This window comes from Lynx rufus, unplaced genomic scaffold (genome assembly GCF_022079265.1).
Source record: "Lynx rufus isolate CCGP_SWC_20201006 ecotype Redwood Valley unplaced genomic scaffold, mLynRuf1.p SCAF_14, whole genome shotgun sequence".
Classification (NCBI taxonomy): domain Eukaryota; kingdom Metazoa; phylum Chordata; class Mammalia; order Carnivora; family Felidae; genus Lynx; species Lynx rufus.
The window spans coordinates 34,875,001-34,891,516 of NW_025814828.1; the positions used below are offsets into that span (position 1 = coordinate 34,875,001).

The window sequence follows — 16,516 nt, forward strand, 5'->3', positions numbered from 1 at the left end:
GGTCCTCGCTGGTATTGAGCTCGTTGCACGGAGGAGGAAGCGGAAGCCGGCGGCGCTCAGAAGGGACTTACCCAGGGTGGCAGAGCGGGTGAGCGGAGCGGCTCAGATGAAACCCAAGCGTTGCTAGCTCCAAAGCGAACATTTAGTCCCTGACATGCCACGGAAACGAGAGGGGGCTGCACGCTCTCCTCCGGGGAGCCCTCTGCCTCTTCCCAAAGGAGTCCACACCCCTGGGCCACACTGCCAGCAGCGATCTGGGGCCCGCCGGGTATAGAGGGAGCCAGGATGATGGCTGCGGGGAGAGCCAAAGCTCCAGAGAAAGCCTCGGTTCGCCGCCAAGCACCCAGAGGCCTTCACCTGGGGGCCCCACTGCTTAATCAAACTCCACGATCTTCTTCGTGTGGTTTTTTCAGACCAACCTCCAAAAGCCAGCACTTACTAGGAGGAACTCGGAGGCTGCCAAAAACGCCCTGTGAATAAATGTTCAGGGTTCCATCAGGAGACGCCCACAGTGACTGATGACTCATCAGATGACCAGCTGTCACCACTGCGCACTATATATAGAAGGGGAAGGCCGGAGGGGTGCCTGGGACCTAAGGCAAGGAGGGGGAACACGCACCCAGGAGGTGAGGCCCTAGCTGGGGGGGGGGGGCAGGCCTAAAGTACCTGGAGACCCCGCCCTCAGCTCCCCCAAGTGACGGAATGTGGGTCAGCGATCCCCCCCAGTACGGGGCGCTGCTCGAATTGGAAGCGAGGCCAGCACACTGATAATGAATGACTGGCCCCATTTCGGGATGGTTATGGGAAGAATACATACATACGGAGGGCTAATTAACATCGCGGCCACTCACGCGGCCCAAACCGAGGTTCCGGGCCCCGGGGCTCGGCTAGGCGAGGCCAGCGCCGCCCGATTGGGCAACCCCTACCACGTGTGGCTACGGAGCACCCGAAATGCGGCCAGTCCAAACTGAGAGGTACTGTAAAGCCCAAAACACACACCGGATGTCAAAGACTTGGTTCCAAAAAAACAATGTAAAATATCTCGTTAATAATCTTGTTTCTCGGTTACATGTTGAAACGATAATACTTTGGATAAACTGGGCTAAATAGGATATGTTGTTGAAATTAATTTCACCTGTTTCTTTTTACCTTTTTAATGTGGCCACCAGAACATTCCAAATGCCATATGTGGCTCACATTTGTGGCTTGCATTATATTTCTATTGGACAGCACTGGGTTACAGGCTAGAGGCCAGAACCTTCAGGAAATCCTGGCTATGCCCTCTCCTGACAAATAAAGCCTGCTTCCTGGTTCAAGGCTGCTCTCCAGACAATGCCAGTGGCCGGCCGCAGCTCCACATACGGGTCACCGAAGGCCCAGGTGACGCACAAAAGCCCCCGCGTGTCTGTGAACCTCAAACTTGCCCCTCATATCTTCTGAAAATTCACAGCCTTCTGAAGGAAGGATGATGAATCCAGTCGGCCTGTCCGGGCCTGTCTTCTCCCTTCCTGCTCTTACCGCCCCCCTCAAGAGCGTTCCACGCTGTGTGCTTGCAAAAGGAGTCATCAAATAAGGCCGCTTCACAAATGAAGCAGCCTTTTCCCTCAATATGCAAACAGCAGAGTCAGTCAAAGGAAAGAAGGGAAATGAGAAACAGAGAGAAAGGCGGATGAGGCAGTTCACACCGAGAGGGAGACGGCGCTATCCCAGAGACAGACACACAAATGTCACACACTCGGCCCGCTGAGACCGGGGGGGGGGGGGGGGGGGGGGGGGGGAAGGAGGGGAGGAGGGGATGTGCGCTTGTGAGCATGTGCATGCGCCTCACGTGTCACGTTGAGCACGAGAGAGCCCTAGAGAAAGGTTCAAGAACAAGGTTCAAGAATGAGATAGACGGAAACACAAGAGACGTTCGGGAGGCAAGACCAAACGGAGGTGCGTGTGCGCATGTGTGTGTGCGTGTGTAGGGGGGGAGGGCACAGCCTCCCCCGCGTGGCCAGGACTGCCCTTTCTTGCTGTGTCATTTTAAATTATTCATGTCAGGACAATGGAAAGAATATAGCAAGATAAAAAATGCATCGAGGCCAGGCGCACCCTGGATTCACGTGGGGTAGAGCCAGCCCTGGGAGGAAGGGCTGCCTTGCCCGGTGCCCAGGAGTGGGCTGGGCCTCGGGTGGCTCTGGTGGGCGTGCTTTTCTGCTCATTAGGTGCCTCCAGTGCCGACGGAGCCAGGGCTGAACTGCGCGCACCCGGGGGCCAGGCCAGGAGATCGAGGGGGCTGCGTGAGGAGCGGGGTTCCCCAGTCTGGCAAGGCGTCCCCCCCCCCTGCAGCCCACAGCCCCTGGGGCCAGGCAGAGGGCCGCCGGCTGCCTCCTCCCTCCCTCCTCCACACTGGCTGACTACCTCCGGCCTTCCCTGCGCTGACCCCGCACTGGCAAGGGCAGAGTCCCTGGGTGACCGACCACCAGTTAATCCAATCAAAGCCGCATTCTGTGCTACCAGGACAGGCTGGGGGACAAGCGGCTGTCTTCCCCCGCCCCCCACCCAGGGCTCCCACCCCTGCCAGGTAATCACACCCAGGCAGAGGCCTTCTGGCCGCCTGCGCCGGCTTTGGGAATGTCACCGGAAGAAGGCTTCCCCTAAAGGGGGTGCGGGACAAATGTGTTGATAAGCGCCGGCTGGCGTAACGAAACACCGCAGGGTATTGGAGACTTGGGTGGGGGGGGGGGGGACTCAGTCAGTTAAGCACCTGACTTCCTGATCTCGGCTCGGGTCATGATCTCACGGTTTGTGAGACGGAGCCCCACGTTGGGCTCTGCACTGACAATGAGGAGCCTGCTTGGGACTCTCTCTCTCTGCCTCTCTCTCTGCCCCTCCTACCCTCTCAAAATAAGTTAACTTAAAAAAAAAAAAAAGACCTTAAGCAACAAATTTATATGTGGTAGTTCTGGAGGCTGGGGAGGGTCAGAGAGAGAGGGAGACACAGAATCCGAAGCAGGCTCCAGGCTCTGAGCCGTCAGCACAGAGCCCGACGCGGGGCTCGAACCCACAGACCGTGAGATCATGACCTGAGCCGAAGTTGGACGCTTAACCGACTAAGCTACTCAGGCGCCCCCCGACATTTCTTCTCATGAGGACACCAGTCCCAGTGGATTAGGGCCCACCCTAAGGGCCTCATTTTACCTTACTTACCTCCTTTAAAGGCCCAGTCTCCAAACGCAGTCACGTTCTGTGGTACTAGGGGTCGAGGCTCCAACACATGAGTTTTGGGGGACACAATTCAGCCCATAAGAACAAAGAACTGAGAAAGACAAGGCCAAGCCCACACAAGGACCGGGTGGGGCGTGCGGGATAGTTCAGGGTGGACAAGGTTCTCAGCACCTGACACACCCCTCTGTCTCCCTGCTTAGAGCCTCCGAGGACATTTATAAAAAACCGAAGGGGTCGGGGCGCCTGGGTGGCGCAGTCGGTTAAGCGTCCGACTTCAGCCAGGTCACGATCTCGCGGTCCGTGAGTTCGAGCCCCGCGTCGGGCTCTGGGCTGATGGCTCGGAGCCTGGAGCCTGTTTCCGATTCTGTGTCTCCCTCTCTCTCTGACCCTCCCCCGTTCATGCTCTGTCTCTCTCTGTCCCAAAAATAAATAAACGTTGAAAAAAAAAAAAAATTTAAAAAAAAAAAAAAACCGAAGGGGTTTGGGGGAACCTTCTCCTGGTGGCTGGGAGTGGCTGCCTCCCGGGACCAGGGATGTTGTAACCTTATTTCTGGTTCAGTACCTGGCTCCCAGCAGGGAGACTATGAAGGAGGGAGAATAGATGCCTTGGGGTGAGGCTCTGAGTCCCTACTCATGTAGCATTTTGTCACCAGCGGAAGTGACTCCAGAATGAATTCGGGCTTCATTCACAGAAGCCCTTTCAAGGTAAAAAAAAAAAAGGGGGGGGGGGAGGGCACCTGGGTGGCTCAGTTGGTTAAGCTTCTGACTTCGGCTCAGGTCATGATCTCACGGTCCGTGAGTTCGAGCCCCGCGTCGGGCTCTGTGCTGACAGCTCAGAGCCTGGAGCCTGCTTCCGATTCTCTGCCTCCTTCTCTCTCTGCCTCTCCCCTGGTCGCGCTCTGTCTCTCTTTCTCTGAAAAATAAATACACATTAAAAAATTAAAAAATAATAATAATAAAAAAAATGAAATCAAATTAAAAAAGAAAGAAAGAAAAAGTACTGTGGCAGATTGCATTGTCCGAGCTGGCGACAGCATGGCCCATGCCACATGCCCTTCTTACGATGTCACTCTTTCCATCAAGAGCTGGAGTCCCTTGAATCTGGATGGATTCGTGACAGCAGACGCAAGGGTCACTATACTATGTGACTTCCAAGGCTTCCTCTCTCAGGAGACTTACTTTTAGAAATGGGCCACCATGCTGTGGGGAAGCCCAGACTACACAGAGAGACCTCGTGGAATGTTCCAGCTGACAGCCTCCACTGAGATCCCAGCTAACAGCCAGCATCAATGGCCAGACATGTGAGTAAGGAAGGAAGCCTTCCATATGACTTCAGCCTCAGGCATTGTCTGATGGCAATGGCACAAGGCAGAGAGAGAGAGAGAGAGAGAGAGAGAGAGACAGGAAAAGAGCTGCCTAGCCAAGAACACTCAACCCCCAGAACAGCAGGAGATAAAAATTAAATGATAGTGGTTATTTTTTTTTAAGCTTATTTATTTATTTTGAGAGAGACAAAGACAGCGTGAGTGGGGGAGGGGCAGAGAGAGGGGGAGGGGCAGAGAGAGAGAGAGGGAGAGAGAGAGAATCCCAAGCAGGCTCTGCACGGTCAGCACGGAGCCCGATGCCAGGCTCGAACTCACGGACTGTGAGATCATGACCTGAGCCGAGATCACAGGCCGACACACACGTGCACACGCCGACAAACACACACACCAAGTCCCACTTCTCCCAGCCCTTTTAGAGGCTCCAGGCGGCAGGCCTAGGTGCTCACTACATGGGCATCGGGGCCAGGCTGCCAGGATTCAAATCCCGTTTCCCGCACTTCTTAGCTGTGCAACCTGAACGAGTTAAGTCAACACCCCTGCCTCGGGGGCGGGGAGGGGGGGCCTCCCCTCTGAACGCGGTGCCCGACTCGAGCCCTCCCTGGGGATGGCTTGGAGGATGAAACCCACATCAAGTGCTCAGAACTGTGCCAGGCATACAGTAAACGCTCAATAACTGCTTGCTGTGATGATATTAGTCAACGCCCCCCCTTCCGCTTCCTATCAGGTGGGCTGAGACACGCGCCAGTCCCCTCCCCCGGCCCTTGCTGGGAGTCAGCGCCCCTCCCCCTGCAGTATTTGAGCTCTGCTCCCTGCCACGGTCATCTCCCTGCCCCCGCCCACCCCCGCGCCTTCGCCCTGCAAACCATTGATGAGCAGAAGACAAGAAACGAGAGTTGGCCTCAATACCTGTCGTTAAAATCCCCTGGCCCCGGTCTAGCCACAGAGCCACGGGGCACAGGGGGAGCGGGCAGCCGATGATGACGGTGGCTGGGCTTGCGAGGACCCTCTGGCCTCTCCTCCTGTGGGGTGGCTGGACGATGCCGCCCCGGGGCACCCGGTTCCCCTCTGAGGTGGCTCCCGCAGGCTGCAGCGGCAGACCAGGCCGTGCCAGGGTGGGTCCGGCTGCAGGGAGTTCTCACTGCCCTGGGCCCCCCCGTGGGTACCAGCAGAGGCGAAGGCCAGGCTGCTCCCCTTGTGGATGGGCGAAGCAGTGGGGCGCCTGGGCGGCTCAGTCGGTTAAGCGTCCGTCTTCGGCTCAGGTCATGATCTCGCGGTTCGTGAGTTCGAGCCCCGGGTCCGGCTCGCTGCTGTCAGTGCAGAGCCTGCTTCAGATCCTCTGTCGTCTTCTCTCTGCCCCTTCTCTGCTTGCACTCTCTCAAAAGTAAATATTAAAAAAAAAAAAAATTGGAGAAGTGGAGGGCTGGGGAAGCAGGGCAAAATAAACGCAGTAATAGAGACCCTCTCTGTGCAGCTAAGGCCTACCTGGCTTTTGGGGCAACCTCCTGATTCTGCCCGACGCTAAATCCCATGCTTCTTAGGCTTTCTAGGAATCTCATTCCGGGGCGGGGAGCCAAAGTCATAGTGGACCACCCATGGCTCTTTCTCACTCTCCATTGATGACAGCTAGCCCCGCCTACCAAGGAACCACCCCCCAGCTCCTCCCTCCAAGTGGCCACAGCTGGACCCCCGTGGGTCCTTGAACATCTCCTCCCCCAGCCTCTGGATGAGCTCACCACCTCTCTTACTCGGAATAGTCCCTGCCCCAATCCTTGAATTACCTTGAAAAAAGGTTCCTCGGTGTCTAACGAACCAACGTGGTCTTTCGGAAGGACACCTGGGACTTTCTTGGCAGCCACTAGCGTTGTCAATGGGAGCCCTGTCCTTGGCCCCCTGCCCCCTAAACGCCAGGAAGCAGCCCCTAGCCACTGTGACAACTACAAATGCACCCCCATTTCCAAATCCTCCCCAAAGGGGGTGGAGAAGGGATGGTCCCTGAATAGGGACGCACTGCTCATCTTGGGATCGGATTCTTTCTATCCCACGACAATCGCCAAGCAGCCTCTACCCCCTCCCCCCCCCCCAGCAAAGGACCCAGGATGCACGCCTGGTTCACGTTATTCAACCCGGAACTACCGCCACAGCACAGGCTCCGCCTTCCCTGCCGGGCACTCACGTGTGCACACTGGGAGCAGGGCTCCCAACAGGCGCAACGGAAGAGCTGGGTCCCTGACTCTATTCCTCACTATGAAGGCTCAGGGGTGGGTTTCTCCTGACAGATCATTTGCAGCAAAGCATTTACCGACCAAACATTTGCATAATTCCTCACCTCCCCTTCCATCGCTGGCATTACCTTAAAAAAATAAAAATAAAAAAGCAGCCACGGTTGGGAGAGTTCTGTTGGAATGTGTTCTTCAAGGTCTATTGAGTCACAATTCCCCGTTTAACCCTGAATGCTTGGTTCTTCTGTCTCCACTGTGAGGTTGGTGTCCACACCTTAAAAGGAGAGGGGAAATATAGTCCTCTGAAGAAAGAGGAATAAAATAATCCTCCAGCGTTTCGCTGAAGGAGGTCCAGATACCTTGGGCAGTTTTCCTTCTTGGAACAATAGGTCTTAACACTAGTAGCTTCTTGCTAAAGTCTTAGAATCCCAATCTCATAGTGACAGCCTAGGCCCAAAGTTGAGGAGTTGTTTTTTTTTTATGGGGGGGGGGGGACCTGGGTGGCTCAGTCGTTTGAGCGTCCAACTTCAGCTCAGGTCACAATCTCAGGGTTCATGAGTTCGAGCCCCGCGTCGGGCGCTGGGCTGACAGCTCAGAGCCTGGAGCCTGCTTCGGATTCTGTGTCTCCCTCTCTCTCTACCCCTCCCCCGCTCGTGCTCTCTCTCTCTCTCTCTCTCTCAAAAATAGACAAACATTAAAAAGAAATTTAAGAAATTCTGCGCGCCATCGTGAAACCTCCCGAAGCCCGCCCACAGGCCACGGATTGAGAACCCAGCCCTGGTCTACCCCAGGAAGGAATGCGGTGTAAAAGCAGCTCTGGATACGAGTCAGTTCCAGCCAGGAACGAGATCGACGGTCCAGCAGCTCTTCCTGAAACGAGCCGAGAGCCTAAAGACGTGTCCACCGTAGATACCTCCGCTGGTGTGCAAATACGGCGAGAGGTAACCAGAGAAAGCTTCTGGAGCCCGCTCTCCCTCGTGAACACGCCAAAGTTATGTGGACTGCTAAGGAGAGAGGCCATAAAGCAAAACGACCTTGAAAGACTGCAACCGTTGCCCCCAAACGGTCACAATTCGTGCTGACGGCCGCTCCTGAGGCTCAGCGCTCTGCGTGCCTTGCCCTCGCACGCGGCTGTGCGCGGCTCATTCTGCTTCCCCGGGTGTTACCCCGTCGGCCTCACGATCACCCCGTGAGGAAGGCAGGGCCGGCAGGATCGCCCCTGTTCGGAGACTGCAACACAAAAAGGAGCGTTCAAACAGCTGAAGCGGTACCCGACAGGACAAGCTGGTTCGTAGTGGGAGGGCTGGAAGGAGAACGTGGGGGTCGGCTGACCCCCAAGGCCAACATTCATAGGAATTGGAGGGAGGCATTACACCACGCCGGGGTAATCAACTAAGAAGACGTGGAATAACCACAATCCGATTTGGTAACCCAGATCCCTAACCTCCTGCCCCAGTGCTTCAAGCAACCCCAGTTGGGTCTCGAAAGGGACTAGCTCTAAAGATTCTTTTCTGGAACTGATGCTTGGGACCGTGGCCTTTAAACTTTCTCCTCTGCCTCAAATATTCCCCCCTCTCTTTTCTCTTTCCAACTGGAAATACAGGGGGTTGGGAGTTAGGACGGCCAAAAAAAAAAGGGGGGGGGGGAGAGAGAAAGGAAGAAGAGATGAAGAAAAACTGTATGACGGAGCCTCATACAGATGCTGGTGGTAAGAACGCGATGGAATCTGTGAGCAGAAGATGGGGCGGGGGAGGAGACGGTCACAGCGACAGTGCCATGTGCCCTCCAGGCCAGCACGGACACCAGCAAGACTCAGTCCTAGTTTTTAATTTTTTTTTTTATGTTTATTTATTTCTGACACACAGAGAGACAGAGCATGAGCGGGGGAGGGGCAGAGAGAGAGGGAGACCCAGAATCCCACGCAGGCTCCAGGCTCTGAGTTGTCAGCGCAGAGCCTGACGCGGGGCTCAAACCCACAAACCGTGAGATCGTGACCTGAGGCGAAGTCGGTCGCTCAACCGACTGAGCCACCCAGGCGCCCCAAGACTCAGTCCTAGTTTTTGATGGCTCGCCACTGTCTAACATGGGTCACTGTCTCTCCATTCTCCATGCCACCTGCCACCTGACCCTAAACCAGGACTGTATATTTTAGGGTTTTCGTTATGGCTGAGCCCCCCTTCTGGCACCAGCTTCTGTATAGGCTAGGTGATCCTAGCCATCCCCCAAATCCCACTCCCCAGTCCCCCAAATCTAGATCATCCTCCCCATGCGGTCTTGTCGTCTCCGTGCCCCAGCACGTCTCATATACCGTTTGCATCGTGTCTGCCGATGTCCCATGGGCCAAAGCAAGTCATGTGGCTAAACCCAAAGTCAATGTGGAAAGGGGACTATGTATGGATGTGGATACCGCGAGGTATGATCCATCGGGGGCCATATTTGTAACAATTCACCACGCGCATGAGCAAAATATCTTCCCACGCACATGCTGCCTAAAAGGCATTCGCTTTTTAGGCCCTTGGCACAAGCATTGCCCTCTCTTGGCCTACTCTTTTAAAAACCCGGCATGGCTTTATTACATATCCCGTGATCTAGCAATTTCGTGTCGAGGCAGTGCACAACCGGGAAAAATGAGCGTTTGCGTTCACCAACAGCCGTGCACGCAAATGCGCACGGCAGTTTTATTCATGACAGCCCCAAACTGGAAACAAGCGAAATGCCCACCGAGAGAAGGACAGATCACCGACCACGATGTATTCGTACCAAGGGACGCCACGCGGCGCCGGTAAAAGAACGAGATGACCAGTCCGTGCAACCGCGCGGATGGATGTCCCCGGCAGCGCTGAGTGAAAAGGAGCCCGACGCACCCGAATACATATTGTATGATTCTATTTGTGGAGGTTCAAAACCAGACAAAACAAGTCTATACTGTCAGAATAATGGTTACCTTTTGGCGGAACGTCAATCGGGAGGGCGTGTAAAGAGAGCCTCTGGGACGGGTGTTGGCAAAATGTCCTATGTCTTGATCTAGGAGGTCATGGATCTATACTTGCGGAAAAGGCCATAGACTTATCCACTGAAGGTTGGTGGACTTTACCGTAGGCGTGTGAACTGTGGATCGGTTTTCAAAGTACAAAATCAGAACTAAGAACGGGTTTCCTAGTTGGGCCGCTCCGGACAGGGTAGCAGGGGTGAGAGAGCCATCTCTGAAGTCAGCAGGGAAAAGGCCTCGCTGAGCCCCGAAGGGCTCCGCATCTCCAGTCCCGGGAGGGGCACTCGGGGCTGGGGTCCCCGCGGTGGTGGTCCTATGGGCTCCTCCCTAGGGAGGGGGAGGCCTTGACGAGCCTTTGTTCCGGGAGTTGATCAAGGAAACGAGCTGGTAATGAACAGCAGAAATAACAATAATTAATAATGGGCAGAATAAAAATGGATTTTAAATCCTGCAGCTAATTTGCCAGGAGACTTATTTCTGCAGCAGGCAGCCACTCTCGGGCTCTACCCCCTCCTCGGAATGCTGAGTAGACCGGGAAGTGGCAGGACCACGCCAGCCAGCTAGGGGGTGGGAAGGGGGGGAGCGAGGAGAGGCAGGGAGGCACAAGAACCTGGGGAGCGGGCGCCGACTTGGTTACTGGGCTCAGTCATGGGCCCTGCACCCCACCGGAAACGATAGGAGACCCTAAACCTCAAGGATGCCTCTCAGAGGCTGTATAGCCTCCGCCGCCCCCAAGATGGCCGATAAGCCCAGGGAGCCCCCCCCTCCCAGGGCGGCCCCTCGGACTCTTGGACCCTTGGCACATACCCCTACCAGTCCTGTCCCCTTCCCGGGAGTCCAGGTTGGATGGGGAGGGCAGCAAGACCACACAACAATGGAAGGAAAACCCTTGTCAGAGAAGGAAGATTCTAATTAGAGCCTTAAATGCTCTAGGAAGATTATCTTTCCGGTTCCCCTTGCACAGAGAGCAACTAACAATAGGCCCCCCCATAAACCCTCACCTCCCTTTTCCTCCCTCGCCCCCCCCCCCACCTGCCCCAAACAGGCCGACTTGCCTGGCTTTTATGGCTCCGTTGACAAAGGGGTACTCGGGGATCCTTCCAGCTTCTTCCAAGAGTGGGAGCAAAAGGCGACCTGGGCCTCCTCCATTGGCTTTCAGTACACTCGGGTGCGGGGAAAGCCAAACCGAGGTGTACATCTCTGTCTTTGACCATGAGTCTGTTTGGAGGCCAAATGCCTCAACCCCAAGGCTGGTGAGCAAGCAAGCGCGGGGGGGGGGGGGGGGCAGGGGGGCGGGGCACTCCCCAGTCCCCCCTACTTGAGTGGCCGCCTACATTGACTAATGGATTTCTCTCCCTTTTCAACTTCAGCAAAGTGGATTCTTCTTGCTCAAGGCGACGTACTCGCTGAGTCGCAAGTTTTAGAAAATGAGGCCATTGTGGGGCTATTTCTGCGGGAAAGAAAGGCTGGCGGTGCCAGCGCCAGCCCCGTCTGCCTCCCACAAGAATTGGGTACCATGATTTTCACTTCGGGGAAAATTCCGTCTCCTATTTCAAAAAACCGGCCGGATCTGGCTTCGTCTTCAGCAAAAGTAGACACCGTGGGGCCAGGGCGAGGGTTTTTGCGCTCAAGGACGGTCCGGGACAAGTGACCATCAGGGAGGTAAAGGATAAAGAGGGCTTGGCGGCGTCAAGGAGGGCGTTCTGGCAAAGCCCCTGCAGTTGGGGTGTCAGCTGTGGGGTAAAGGGGGAGCAGGGGAGAGTCCCCGGGGTGGCTTCGTGCCGGGAGCACAGCCGGGCTCCGAACAGGGAGGCCAGCCCCTGCAGGAAGGTGCAAAGGCGAGGTGGGGACCCCGCTACTCTTGAAAGCAGTTGTATTAGTCGGCCGGGGCGGCCGGAATGAGGAGCCACACGCTGAGTGGCTTTAACGACGGAGCTTGATGGTCTCGGACTTCTGGAGGCCGGAAGTCCGAGATCAAGGGGCCTCCAGGCTGGCTTCCCCTGAGGTCTCCCTGTGCGGCTTGCAGACGGCTGCCCCCCACGGTGTCCCCGCGTCCCCACATGCTCCTCCCTCTGGGTGTGCCCGTGTCCGAACCTCCTCTTCTTAGAGGGGACGCCAGTCAGGCTGGATTAGGGCCCCCCCTGCCCCCGTGTGACCTCATGCTAACCTCATTACCTATTTAAAGACCTTACTCCAAATATAGTCACATCCTGAGGTCCTGGCGGGGGGGGGTGTTAGGATTTCAACATACGAATTTGGGGGAAGACACAATTTACCCCTAACCCCCGGACGGGGTTTCTCTTTTACCTCTGCGATTACGACCTGGTCAAACTCCAATCAATGTAGTTCCCAGATTGAGAGAAGCTGTCGGGCTACGGACCGTACAGAAGAGGGTCCTTGTCTGCTCTTCCCCCCAGGCACCTTCCAGTGTAAATTCTCCTCAGTATCCAAGGCCCGCCTCTTCCAAGAAGCCCTCCCTGACTGCAGAGCTCACCCGAAGCTTTCTATTGCCAAACTGCACTGCATTATATGGATTTGGGGGTCCAGCTTTCTTCATCCTGGGTATAAATCTGCTTTCGGAGTGATCTTTGAGGATACGTAACCCCCTCGCAAACACACACACACACACATGCACACACACACACACACACACACACACACACACACACACACTGCCAGTATCCGTTTCCTTTCTTTCCCAGCGACGTAGTTTGGGAAGTCAGGGTTGGCTGCACCCCCAGCTTCAAGGGATCAGCCTGAATGGCTTAATCACAGAACACACATGACTGAATTGGTTCAGTCAAAGGGAACATCGGGGCCTTTGCTGGGATGGCTGGGACACAGCCTTTCTTCTGGGCTGGGTTTGGTTGTGGGAGAATGCAAGGTTCAGAGTATAACAGCTACAGCGGAGGCATGGGCGGGGGGCGGGGGGGGCAGGTCAGGGTGCTGGAAGTTCCAGGGATGGGGGGCAGGGAACAACCACTGTGCAGCCACTAAAGCCCATTCAGGGGAAACAAAGAAAATAATGGGCACTGGGGTCATCTTTGGGTCCTAGATCAAGCCATACCTGAAGCGTTCGCCCCTGGACCATTCGGTAACACAGACCAACGGATTCCTCCTTTCGCTAACATTGGTTTGGGTTGGGTTTACAGTGGAAAGATCACTAACTGATACCATTTCCTTGAGATCCTCCAAATGGCCTGGCCCCATGAAACAAGGCCAGTCAGCAAATACTACAGAATCACAAAGCCGCAACCCGTGAGGGCTTTGTAGATGAGGAAACTGAGACCAGGGGTTCAGGGATCCGCCAACCCGGGCGGCCAATTCGTGTCAGAGCCTGGATGAAAGCCCAGGTCTGCAGTCTGGAGCCGCCTCCACTGCACCAGAAGGGCTATTGTCCCTCCCGTCCTGCCCCCCCCCAAACCTTGTCCTTAGGGGACGGGGGTGCAGAGAAAGCCGGTGAGAAGCCGCAGAGCCCTCAGCCCCCCAAACAGGAAGACTCGGTTGCAAGCCAGGAGGCCAGAGGGGAGATAAGGCAGGAAATTGAGCGGCTCCGTGTCAACGACATGTGCCAAGTCACCTGGGGTCTGTGAGGGCGGAGCTAGAGCCGAGACGGGGAACAGCTGCCAGCCCAGGCAGCAGGCATGTCCTCTGTCCCCAGGACCTCAGAGGGCCCTACCACATGTTCCAAAGAGCCCTCTGCCCTCAGCAGGGCTGTCCCCGAGTGGAATGGTGGCTTGGCAGGCTCTAGTAGGGGCAGAAATATGTGACCCGCAAGACAAAATAGTCAGCCATTGGTCACAGACAAGTGCTGACGGCCACCTGCATAGCAGTCGGATGCCTTGGATTTTCCAGACCAGTTGGCATTTCAGTCTTCTGTGCTGCTGTCCCCAGAGGGGGCAAATGAACTTCAAGCTCCAGAAGCCATCTTGGGCAATGAGGTGACTTTGGGAACAGTTACGTACTGCTGTGGGACAAATCACCCCAAAACCTAGTGGCTTAAAACAACATCGTCTGAGTATTTTTTTTTTTTCTTGTTGGTCCTGGGGGGTTGCCTGGGCTCAGCTCGGCCGTTCCCGCTCCTTTGTGCGTGCGGTCAGACGGTGGCTGGGGCTGGGATCGTCTGAAAGCGTCTCAGCTAGCCTGGTAACTCCAGGGTCCGAACACCTGTGGCGAGAGAGAGAGAGAGAGAGAACCAGATGGAAGCCATTTGTGACCTAGCCTTGGAAGTCACCTGTGCTTCATTCAATTCATTGGAAGAGTCTGGCCCATATTCAAGGAGACGGGACTCAGACTCCACCTGGTTGGAAGGACCACGGCAGAATGTTTGAACGTGATTTTAAACCACCATAGAAACCAGAATTCGATTTCTCTCTCGTGTTTACAAAACCCAGATTTAGGTGGCTCAGAGCTGCCTGGGACCACCGAAATCTGGATTTCATAAACACGAGAGAGAAATCGAATTCTGTCGTGGACACGTGGCTGTCATTTGGGGTCTTTCGGTTACTCTCAGCCTGACTGGATCCTAATTAATCCAGAGACCTCGAACTGCCATGTCCTGTCCCTGGCACAGAGCAAGTTCTCAAACTAAGACTGGCTAAGTGAGGGGCACCTGGGTGGCTCAGTCGGTTAAGTGTCTGACTTCGGCTCAGGTCATGCTCTCGCAGTTCATGAGTTCGAGCCCCGCGTCGGGCTCTGTGCTGACAGCTCGGAGCCTGGAGCCTGCTTCGGATTCTGTGTCTCCCTCTCTCTGCTCCTCCCCCACTCCTGCTCACTCTCTCTCTCTCTCTCTCTCAGAAATAAAGAAACATTAAAAAAAATTAAAAATAAAAAAAAAAGACTGGCTAAGTAAGAGTGGATGGGCTGAGCGGGGGAGGGAGGTAAGAGGGTGTGTGGCAGGGAAAAGCTGGGCTTCAGATCTTAAATACACTATTCCAATGTCCCCTAAGTTCACTTATGGGGTGTTAGGCTGTGTCCCGATATTTATTTGTTAAAATGAGAAAACATGCAAAGGCAACGGAAGAACAAGGGAGTAGAGTATAAACAGTTAAGTGCCTATCAGTGGAATCAATGAATGAACAAGTACAGGGCATCAACAGCCAAGAGACGCTCCCCGAAGCAAAGGCTCTCAGATTCTGCCCAAGAAGGCTCTAGGCAGGGTCACGAGAAAGTCCTTTGCCTTAAGACCCTCCCCTGTTTCTCTCCTCCTCCTCCTCCTCCATCCCGGCCCCCTTCTCTCTCTTTCCACAGCCACCTAGCACATATTCTTAGCACCCTCCCCAAGGACACCGGGAATTTTCTGACGCCCTGGACAGAGGAAAGCGAAAATCAATCCGTCCGTCGCGACTCCTTGGCAGGCCTGGCGGAGGGGGTCCCCGGTGCTCCGTCCACCCTCCTCCCCCCTCACCACTCAACCCATGCTCCACTCATCTCACTGCGCTCTTGTTCGGGTCAGCTCCCGCTTCTCACCCACCACCCAGTTCGGATGGCGCCCCATCTAGGAAGGGCCCCTTTCCAAGCCCACACAGCAAGCCCCATCGGGGAAGGTGCCCTCCCCATGCATCTCCAGAAACTCATGCTTACCTTTGTCAGAAGACTCCTCCCCCTGGATTAGAACAGTCTGCCTCGGTCCCTGCCCAGAGATGCAGGATTGCAGAGACGGCATGCTATCAATCATCACAGGAACCACCGAGAGTAGGCCTTCCAGAACATCTGTGATAGTGGCTGTGATGGCTTAGTCCTCCCCGGATTACAGCAAAGACGAACCCAGAAGGGGTGCCCCGTGTGTTGCAAGCCCCGGGGTGAGGGTCCTCCCAGCATCTCTCGGATCCAGGCAGGGGGGCGACCCCTCGATTGTGTTCGAGGCTAAAGGAGCCCGGGGTATCCCTCGGGCTGGTTCCCCAGATTCTGAGCCTTTGCCATGGTTCAGCAAGGTCTGTTCCACTCTTCCCCTGGGACGCTTCTGTTATGATAGCTCATGTTTTTCAAATACGGCCACAGCAATATCTGCAGTCCCGTGTGAGCTTCGAGAATCTTGCCATCCCCATCAAGAAGTGGGGCACCTGGGTGGCTCAGCCGGTTGAGCGTCTGGCTCCGGCTTGGGTGGCGATCGCGCAGTTCATGAGTTTGAACCACACACGGGGCTCACCGCCGTCAGCGCAGAGCCCCCTTCGGATCCTCCGCCCCCTCTCTCGGCCCCTCCCCCACTTGCACTCGCTCTTAAAAAATAAATAAACATTGGGGCGCCTGGGTGGCGCAGTCGGTTAAGCGTCCAACTTCAGCCAGGTCACGATCTCGCGGTCCGTGAGTTCGAGCCCCGCGTCAGGCTCTGGGCTGATGGCTCGGAGCCTGGAGCCTGTTTCCGATTCTGTGTCTCCCTCTCTCTCTGCCCCTCCCCCGTTCATGCTTTGTCTCTCTCTGTCCCAAAAATAAATAAACGTTGAAAAAAAATTTTTTTAAATAAATAAACATTAAAAAAAAAAAAAAGAGCTGGCGTCCTTCTCCTCTCCCCTTGAACCTGGATGGGTTAGTGCCTGTTCCGACCAATGCAGCAAGTGAGGCTATGGGGCTCGATGCCAGGTCACCAAATGCAAAACAGCTTCCACCTGGCTCTCTTTCGTTCTCTCTCCCTCTTGGGACACTCGCCCTCAGAACCGAGCCACCCAAGCTCGATGTTAGTCTGCGAGGAATGAAAACGTTTCCCCAAGTCCCCAAGGAGACTTTCGTCGAGCTATGCCAGGTTGACTGCTCCTGGGAGCCATGATGTCCGAATG

At 55.4% G+C, this 16,516-nt stretch overlaps 2 long non-coding RNA genes across 4 annotated transcripts in view; both read right to left on the reverse strand.

The window, feature by feature from the left end:
• The window catches only part of LOC124509448 (uncharacterized), a 5,218-nt gene extending 4,792 nt beyond the window's left edge, over nucleotides 1-426 (reverse strand). For all 3 annotated transcript variants that reach the window (XR_006961445.1, XR_006961444.1, XR_006961443.1), the window contains exon 1: nucleotides 72-426. This is a non-coding gene — a long non-coding RNA (uncharacterized LOC124509448). The remainder of the gene's footprint in view (nucleotides 1-71) is intronic.
• Nucleotides 427-5,869: 5,443 nt separating this feature from the next.
• On the reverse strand, nucleotides 5,870-10,126 carry LOC124509449 (uncharacterized). The gene is made up of 3 exons (XR_006961446.1): nucleotides 9,699-10,126; nucleotides 6,862-7,028; nucleotides 5,870-5,909 (listed from the first exon to the last, which is right to left on the reverse strand). It is a non-coding gene; the product is annotated as an uncharacterized LOC124509449 (long non-coding RNA).
• Between the last annotated feature and the right edge of the window lie 6,390 nt (nucleotides 10,127-16,516).